We start from the raw sequence: 10,496 nt of genomic DNA on the forward strand, positions 1-10,496 counted from the left end.
GCGTATTTTTTACCATTGAATGGATTATGCAAGCTGAAAGCTAATTAGAGAATCAACTGTCTGCCTGATGAAGCAAAACAGTAATTATTTCTTCGGAAGAAATTTAAAATAAAATGTTCAAGGTTTTTAGATTTTTAAATTACATGTAAAGGGACTTTTTTTTAACTTTTTTAACGTATTGTGTGTTACCTTTATTTATTAAATATCATGTTCTTTGCACTTAAACCATAAAATTCAGTTCAATAGCAATGTCGCAAAAAAATTTTGAAATGAGCTTATCATTAGAATTTTCGATACACTGTTCCGCGCGCTAGAGATAAAAAGGTTTCCCCCCCCTCGTAGAGTGTTGCCATTGCTCGCTTTAAAATCTTTGAGTTTGTTAATAAAAAATTCGTTAAAGTTTTACAAAATATGAAATCGATAATAAAATAAATTCCAAATTTCAAATTTTGTCTTCCACATGCCCACATTCCTAGGAGGATTACGTCATTCAAAATTCGATGGCTTTATGTACCGTTGTTTTATCAATGGGACAATGCGAGAAATATACATACATTTATGCAGATTTTCGATTATTTAATTTCTTCAAATATAATGCAGGACTCTAATATTTGGTGGCAACAGTTTGAAAAGTGTTATATAGAATAATATATAGAATAATGATAGAATAATGATGTTCATAGTGATTCAACGTAAAATCGCAAAACGAAAACAATAGTTCTTTAGGGACAAAGCCCCTTTGGACTAATAATTAAAATAAAATTAAACTTTTCTGAATGGATAATGCTTGATTTTGACCTAATAGCTAGATTGCTTCAAACATCCTCCACGAAGTCATCCCTATCATACTCCTCGAATGCTTTGCAGTAATCCTAACAATCCTATCCTAGAAGCTAGTGTGGAAGAATCTCGAGATTTAAATGAAAATATAAGGTCCCGATTCTTAAGAAATTCTATTAATTTGTATTATTTATATTTTGAGATTCCAGGTTCTTTAGAAAAAACTCAAGAATTAAAAATGGAAAACTTATATCCTCTGTATCTATATGACAAATGGATTTCTAAATTCAAAGGATTTTGTTTTCCACCATACAGCTTAATATAACTTAGCATAGTTACATTTTACATGAGAATAATTCGATATTTAAAATGAAATAATTAGAAAAATATTGATCGATATGAGACCGATTGATTGAAAATTAATCTTAAACTACAATATACAAACGCAATATAGTTGGTGCGACAAGTTGTGTTAGAGATACATTCCTGTTAATTGATATCAATTCCCTTACACAATAGCTTTTAAGTTATTATCTGCTTGTCTTCAATCAACAGCGAGACGAAAGTGTTGCTGAAGTATGGAAAGGAATTTCACACATCTAGCAGTTTTACTCTAACCCTATAACCAAACAAACCTACTTAACAAGCATTGTAAGGCTTCATTTTAATTCTTCAAATTATCTTATTATTTTGGTTTAACTTTTAATTTTGTTTACGTCAACTCTAAACAAAACGCAAATTACTTAACGAATAAATAAATTCAAAATTCTTGCCCTTTCAGACACAGCGAGGAGTATAGGATGACACTCACTTTTCTAATCTTTACTGCTGATAGACTATCACTTATAAATTTAAACTTTGGCTCGTAACTTTTGTTTCACGAACAATTAGGAGTGAACCAAGGTTTAGCCGGGCGTGTTGATTTCATAAATACTTGCGTAGTAGCGGAATTTCGCTTCTGTTTTCTTTTAGTTTTGTGTTAGGGAAAAGTTGACATGTTAATAAACAGATATCATTAATAAACCTTTTTTATAGGAGTAATACTTTTAATTAGTAGGAATATCCTATGATATATGGTCTGAGAATCTTCACAGTTGTTTGAGGTGATTTTTTTTAAATTTAAAGTAATAGGAAAACCATACGAGTATAACCATATAAGGACCTTTTAATAAGAAGAAAGAGCTACTAGTTCGTTTAGAAATAAATGCTGTAATTTTTTTCCCAACGTGCATCTTCCTAAGTAGACCACTCACTTTTCCAAATGGTTTAGCTATTCTGTAGATATGATGTTCAATACCGATATTTATGTTCTAAGAAGAGCGTAGGACATTCAGAAGTAGTCATCTACTGGAAGCTATCTCTCTGTAGTTTAAAAGTAATAATATTTTGATAGTTATAATGCAATATACGTTCCTTTCTCGTGAGATTTTCAGAATCTCAGAATTTGAGAGAGTTTCCGAAGATACTGTCAAAGGTTGATTACATTAGTAAATCAGAAATCCCCATACCTCAAGGACACAAGTGCGTTGTTACAATAACAATTATTATTTGATTGACGTTAAATGCTGTATTTTTTTAAATTAGCAAATATTTATAAAACTTTAACAATAAACATCGTGTGCTGTTTTCATTATATAACGAATTAAACAGAGCAAAAGATTATGAGATATATTTTCCTTCGATGTTCTTTAATTACATTACTTACCCCTTAGGGCAATCATTACAGTGCTACCTTTAGATGTTTCCTGTGAACGTTGCATAACAAAATTCTATCATTAATTAAGCTTTATCAAGCAGAACTGATTACCCTGTCTCCATGCTGTCACAATGCAGTCAATCCAACGCAACGAAAACTGATAATGCAGGAATAAATTCCTTTAACATGTTTGAGAGCAATGAATGAACAGGTTATTAGTCTCGACTTTTGTTAAGTAATTCTATAAAGGTTATTCAAGAAATGAATGTCTGAGCATAAGATGAAATTTTTAATTCAAATCCTCGCTTCATTTTTAAAGAATCTTACTGTATATTATTGAAAAGTGAATCCTGTAATACAATTTCATAATTAATTTGAGAAGTGTATACTTACGATATCTGAAATAACTCATTTTAAGTAGAAACATTTGTATTATATATAAACATGTTTTAAGTATGTATAATTCTTCAAAGCATTTTCTTTAAAGAGGCATCAATAACTATATGTAAAACAAAACCAGAAAACTTCCATTCTATAGTCATAAAGCATACGACTTACATAAGGGGTAAGTAATGTAATTAAAGAACATCGAAGGAAAATATATCTCATAATCTTTTGCTCTGTTTAATTCGTTATATAATGAAAACAGCACACGATGTTTATTGTTAAAGTTTTATAAATATATTTATAAAGTTTTATAAATATATTATTTATATTAATGTTAAAGTTTTATAAATATATTAATGTTAAAGTTTTATAAATATATTATTTATATTTCTCTAACTTTAATTTCATCAGTATGTTTCATACAATTTAGAGTGGCTCACATTTGTTTCGGATAAGTGTGTTTTTCAGTTATACTATTGATAATATTTTAAACCTACTTGCTTTTGAAAGCGTTATCCGAAACGTTTTCCGTTACAGATATATAACATAAATTGTAATATCTTCAGACTGGGTCGTAGCTATAATAGATTTGGTAGAGAGATTTAATTGTAATGGAACTCTAATGGAAGTTTATTGCATAGGGATAGTGATGACAATGCAGACAAACGCGGCCGAACAGAAGACACATTTTATTGCTGAACAACTAATTCTATACTCTCATTTACACATGACTATGGGTGCGATATGCACCTCACAGCTTTGTGTAGCTTATCACACCTTTAGACAATGGAAGACACTGAGAGAAGAGCGACACATGTTAGCAGCAGCGAGACAAAGCGGGAAGGTAAGAGAGCATTCAGAAAAAGCTTGAAATATAGTGTCAAATGTTTCTTTAATTGCAGAAAAAATTTCCTCATTGCTACTGGATACTTAAGACAGTATGATGTGAATTAAATTTGAAATGGAGCACTTTAGATTCATATATATTTTGACAGTTTGCATATTTAGGCCATGAAGGGGAAGTAGTCAAATTAAAATCAGGAATAAAAGTGAATGTTGTCAGATGAAAGTTAGAAGCTTGCTTTGATATTTTATAGATCATAGTTCATAGAGCTTATACATATATTCATATATGCCTCTATGTGTGCCTCTTGATTCCTCATTTTTAATTTGGTATTTCTTTTTTTTTTTTTTTTTTTTGGGTATTTCTTTTCTATTCTAAAAGAAGTATTAACTTCCCTGGACCGCGCCATTTCTATATTCTGTAAGATTGGTTTTAGTTGGTTTAATGCGTAGATAAAATGATGACTTGTTAGCATAACTTGTACATGCTGGTGGCATCATAGACAGAAAATGCTTGAGTAAAATAATATAGACTTACAAACGAGCCGAATTTAAATAATATTATTTTTTATTGTAGTTAAATGTGTTATCACCTCAAGTAACTTGGTACATTAATTGTGCCCAGAACAATTACATTTTTTATACTTTTGCGTTAAGAAGAACACGGAGCAGGAGAAGTCTAGCTAAGCCAAGAAGCGGAAGTGATGTGCATTATATTCAGAATGAAACTTGATTTCAGACTGGGTTGGTTTCGGTTTCAATACCATTTGATTAGGTACTTAAAAAACTGCTAAATGTTATTGGCTGTCAGAGTTTTTTTAGTTCCACATACGTCACCAGCGTTATGGAGAAGTCATGTGATTAGTCTAGAAATGACGCAATTGCTATTTTTGGAATGGAAAGACATTTGGTTTATTTAAGTGTTGTAAACACTTCTTCCTAATCCGACCGGTGCGGCGCAGCCGTTGCATCAGCTTTTCAGCCCGTTGAATACAGGTGAAAGTTTTATTTTAAACAGCACGTTATTTCTTATTTTGAATCTCATCTGTTCTTCCATTGCTTCATAATTTCTATTAGAATATATAAATTGAGTGAGTTTAAATAGCTGACGAGAATGCAAATTTAAGCAAATGTATAGGCAACATCACTCTGCGTGTTAAAACTTCTTCGTTGCTGCGTCTTTCAGCGTTGTGCTCTTCGTTGCTGCGTCTTTCAGCGTTGTGCTACAAGTCGCTGAATTTGTCTTTTGTTGAAATTACACCAGTAGTTTAGGATAGATGAGGTAGATGTTTAAGCTTCAATTATAAATCTCATTGATAAAAAGGGGTCCCGATTGAAAAACGCTTAAGAAACCTCTCCCCTATTGGAATGGTGGTAGAGGAGCAGCGTCCATATCCTGAACTCCAGCTCGAATCCTGGAGAATGCATGCATATTTGTTAAATGTATAGTATCTTTGTAATATGATGGAATTTCAAACACAGTCAATCTAAAAATTCTCTGAAGACGTTAGTGGTAACGGAAGAAGGATGTGAGGCTATCCGAGCTGTTCCTCTGGGGAATTCCTTTCAAAACTGTAAAAAGCTGGTTGTACTGTTACCATTACCTAGAATGTGACCAGCGCCTAAGCCAATGACAGGAGAAACCCTTGCCAGGATAAAATTCATGAAGCTGATTTGGCTATCGGTTCAGATTAGGAGGATTAGGAAAACAACAACAAAATTTTGAGCACCCACTTAGCTAATGGCTGAAAAAAATATTTCTTAATTTGTAACGCGTAAAATAGTTATGATGTCAGAAAAATTGAGACGTTTTTAACTTTATGTGATGCTAAAAATTAATCAGTTCTTCCTCTCAACAGGGTATTAGTTTTCTGAAATATAAGTATTGCAGACATAAGTAATTTATCGTATATCGGATATGACAATAAAGGCCTGCTAAATACATTCAAAATGTTTGCAAGGATTTAGATATATATATATCTTAACCACGTCTTTTACTGTATTTTATATATCACAATCGTTATAGAATTAATAACGAAATAACCTACCTTACACTAAAAATTTACTTCATAGTTTGCGACAGATATTTTTAATCTCGACATTCATAGATGAAAATCTGCACTTAAGCTTTGAACTGCATTAAATTAAAACGCCATTAAAAGCCTCTGAAGCAGAAAATTATTTATAAAAATACCTCGTCTTGAATTTTCATTGCTTTATTAACCTCACGCACACAGCGGCACACACAAATTCGAAGGTCTCTGTGATTTGTCTTAAGAATAGGCCATTAATTTTTATATTCTTTACGTTTGCTCTCAAACGCAGGTGCGATTCTGCAGTTATTGATGTCTGCTTTGTTAGTCAATAATGTCTGTCATTCTCATGTGGTCCCGTGGTCTTATGCAACTAGCAACAAGCTGTTCAGAAATTCTTTTAAAACATTCTCCTTCAGATATGTTGCTGTAAAACAGTGACATATCAGTTATAGTGTGAATCCGTGCAGGTGCAATCCCAAATTACTCATAATTTATAGTTTTATGAAATGCACTGCATTATATTAAAGTTCGTGATAAATGGAATGCACATTGCATGCCAAGGTACCAGTGCTTTTTAATGCTATCTAAGAATCTGGTAATTTATTGTAGCTATAAAAAGAAATACTGCTTTGAAATGTAAGGAAATATAATTACTTTTTACAGCGCATTTTTAACCAGTAAATGAATTAAAAAATTTTTTGTGAATAAACAAAAAGGATAAAATGGCGGAATCAAGGGAAGTGTAAAAATAAAGGTATCAAGGGTATATAAGATGCATGGATGGGGTTACGTTTAAGCTAAACTATTTTCCTTTTCTTAAAATATAAAACGATTTTGGGGTATTAATGTACAAATTGTGTCAAACTTCTGATTTAGAGTTTCCTATGAAGCAAAAATATTTATTCGAAATGAGGAGAAAGTTTTATTTAAAAGGAACTTTTATATAACTTTAAAAAAAAATCACACACTTGTATTCTGACTTAAGAACAATAAAATTAATGTGAAATTTTAGCATCGAGTTCGTAATCACATGGAGTGCTCATGTGTGAGATCATGAAATTATTTGTGAGGAATATTTAACCGAGGTTTTTAGTAATAAATAAACAAATAAACAAAATAAACAAAAACGTATTTTTTTAACAGAGCATCCATAAAAAGAAAGGGCAAGGCGTGAGGGGAGAAACCAGTGATTGCTATATACAGAAATATAACTAAAAATATCGAAGAAATATCCATATGTATCAAATGTACTGAATTCCTGTATTATTATTTATTGTAACCGTTTGTTTGATGATATTCTGATTTCGGCGGATTCAGAATTCTTTCATGTATTTGCTTTTAATTTTTTTTTCCAGAAACAGCCCATAGAATATTATTACTATTTTACTCGTTACGTTAGAGTACCGCAACGTAACGCGTGTACACTCATTTAATCGGCCTGACGATTTGGTAGTTTTCAGAGTCGTTACATTTCTACACAGCTTAAGAATATTAATTTATATGTCAAATTAAGGCACTAAATATTTTAAAAATTAAACGATTTGAAAATTATGCATTCATTTCTTAAATCAGTTCTTTTTCCTTTAAATAATGCATCTGCTTCATATAATGTATAACAAAAAATATATTCTATAATCTTTTTAGTAAACTATGTATGTAATATAAAACAAATATAAAGCAAAATATTAACTATAAAAGCAAAAATCCCTAAAATTTACAATAATCCCTAAAGATCTCCTTTTTAATTTGTCTGTTATCCTTTTCTGTTCTAAAAATGTAACTACTTATAATAAACCTCTTTAAACTGCATCATTTAAAAATTAATAGCCGTCATATGGCTTTTACATAACACTAGTGACGCAGATAGTTTTGCGAATTGAAACTCAAGCAGCTAGTAGCAATTTTAAAGAAATATTACTTTCAAAAGGTATGGAAATTGAAACTCAATCACTTTGAACTAAGAGTTGGTCTCGGACGCGCATTGCATTTGCTTTCCGCTTTTCTTAGCAAGTTAGCCACTTTGCCAGTGCCTCTCTTCTAACGGCAAAGACTTCAGAAATATAAAAGCTCTGGAACAACAACATTTAATGCGGGCAGTTTATCTATGTTGACTTATTAAAATGTTCGGATAACTAGAAATGAAAAGAAATACTTAAATCCGACCACATCTGCAAGTTTCTTCTTCTAGTATGTTTCAACGCCTGTCTTCGATATATTTAAAGTATTACTTCTGTACAGAAAAAAAGTAGTAAAAAGAAAAAAAAAAAATCTGAAAGAAGTGAATTTAAGATCATACAACATTTATGATAGTATATATATTTTTTTATTCCTCTTTACGTAGTACAAAATTAGAAAAGTTCGAGAATCTCTGGTTTAGAGTTTTCGATAGATAGTCTCGTGTGTTTGAGATAAAAATGTTTTTCCGTACAGTGTTGCCATTGCTTGCTTTGAAATTGTTGAGTTTGTTAATCAAAAATTCGTTAAAGGATTACAAAATATGAAATAGATAATAAAACAAATTCGAAATTCAAAATTCGGGCGTCCAGGTGCCCACGTTTGGATGGAGGATTACGTTATTCAAAATTTGATAACTCTACGTAGTGCCGTGTTTTTTCAGAGTGCGAGAAACATACATTCATGAAGATTCTTCAGTATTTAATTTCTTTAAATTTAATACAGGGCGATAATATTTGGTGGTGACAATTAAAAAAAGTGATTCGCCGTTTATAGTGAAGCGTTACCAAATGCCGTTTTGAGATTAATAGCCCTTTTGGGTTACCATTTCTTTGAATTGAAACTTGGGTATAATAACGAAACTGAAACAACTTGAAAGTTCTGCTAGGGAAGAATGCCTACATGCTTCTTGAGCGCATCTACTTCAAGAGCCATGCATTGGCTCTGCAACATTTTAGATCTACATTAGATGGAAGAGGAGAGTGATGTCCTGTGCGTCTTTCCACCGTATCCCACGCATTTTCTATGGGGACTAAGAGGGAAGGTGTTGGAAGTCAGACTGATGTTTATCGAACCAATTTTGAACCCTTCTGGCACGATGTATAGTTGCATTATCGTCCATAACGTATCCGTCACCATCAGGGTAAAAATGCAACATTGCAGGGTGCACTTGATCTACTAATATCAAGTGCTTGAGAAAATGGATTCATATTTATATTTCTAAGTAATATAAATATGAATCTGGGAAGTTTTCTCTGGGAAGCCCTAAATGGGGACATCTGGCGTCTCAGAATAACCATTCTTACATACTTTGCTAGATTTTCTCTATGTTTTTTGAATACGTACGTTTGAACAGGAAAAGTTAAATATTCGAAACAAAAGAATTTTGATGAGAATGTAACTCCGTCAAAATATATAAATGTTTGAAGCAATAGGTGTTACATAAAGACATAAAAATTTTAATGAGTCTCTTATCATTATTCTCAAAAAGAGTTGGACACATTTTAATCAAAGGAATATTATAAATCTTTGCGGCAGTTTGTCATCAGAAGAAATTCAAAGATGCAAAAATTTGTAAAGGAGCAAAATGTGAAATTACTAAAATTCTGTGCTCCTCTGTGCTTGCGAAAATAATGAACGTTGCTTCTGCATTTTACTTTCACATTACAAAGATGTTTGAAAATCCGAATGATGTTATAGCATCCAACTTCAGAAAATAAAAGTAAAAATTATCTTTTCATTCTATTTCGCGTCATTGGCGTAATATGACGCTCCCTATTATTCCGATGCGAAGAAAGTCTTTAGAAGTTCCGTGAGAAAACGTCAAATCCCCAAACGGAGCAGTCTTATTTCCTTTGTTGGGAAAAGGTCTTCCCATTCGAATTAATCAACGGCGTTAAGAAAACTCACTCTTTCGGAAATAAAAAGAGAAAACGGGGACCTTTAAAACGTGAACTTGATTCAATTTTCATCATTCCTGTTGCTATTCTGCCGTCTTTCAAACGACAGGAATCGTTTTGTTCCAACTCTTTGCGACTGCTCGTCTGTAACTGTAGCTGACGAAGAATTATTCCCGCCGACCGTAATTACTTAACTGTGACTGCGCAGGAATGAAAAGGAACGCTTGGAAAATAATCGAAGTGTATTAAGAATGCCCGTAATTGTCTATTATGCGTTTGATGGGGTGCCTTTTCTTGTTGTTATTGTTACGGAAGCAAAGCGCTCTTTCCCTTTCACTTGTAAGAAAGAAGGTATGAAATTATTTTTTGCTTGCACAACAGATGGCGAGTTTTGTGTTCATGCAAAAACGAAAATTCCAGAAATCGTGATGACAATATAATTGCCAATCGTGAGCAGAGTCAAGGAAATTATTTAATAAGTTGGAGTTTCACCTTGACCCCTGACCACCTTCCCACGATGTGAGACGTTTTAGCTACTGCATAATGATATACAAAAATAAAATTTCGCAGTAGATTTTGAAATTAATACAAACCTTGTTACAAGCGAGTACTCAAATGGTCTTAATATACATAAAAATGAAGACTTATTTACATGCGTAAATCTCACATTTAAACCAATTTGATAATCCTTAGAATTCCTGGAAGGAAAATCAAATGACGTGAGTACATCAAATTGCAGTCAGGTTTAACATACATATTTAGTATATAGGTTAAGACAAAAATTTTTGCACATTTTGGTTGACAAATAAAAGCGGTATTCTTAAGCTATCAAATTAAGCTTTCATTGAAGAAAAAGTAAATGTATTTTAAAAGTAATATCATCAAATATTTTTAAATGTG

This window comes from Stegodyphus dumicola, chromosome 3 (assembly GCF_044657685.1).
Source record: "Stegodyphus dumicola isolate Sdum_Otavi_A_Nest chromosome 3, ASM4465768v1".
Lineage (NCBI taxonomy): Eukaryota > Metazoa > Arthropoda > Arachnida > Araneae > Eresidae > Stegodyphus > Stegodyphus dumicola.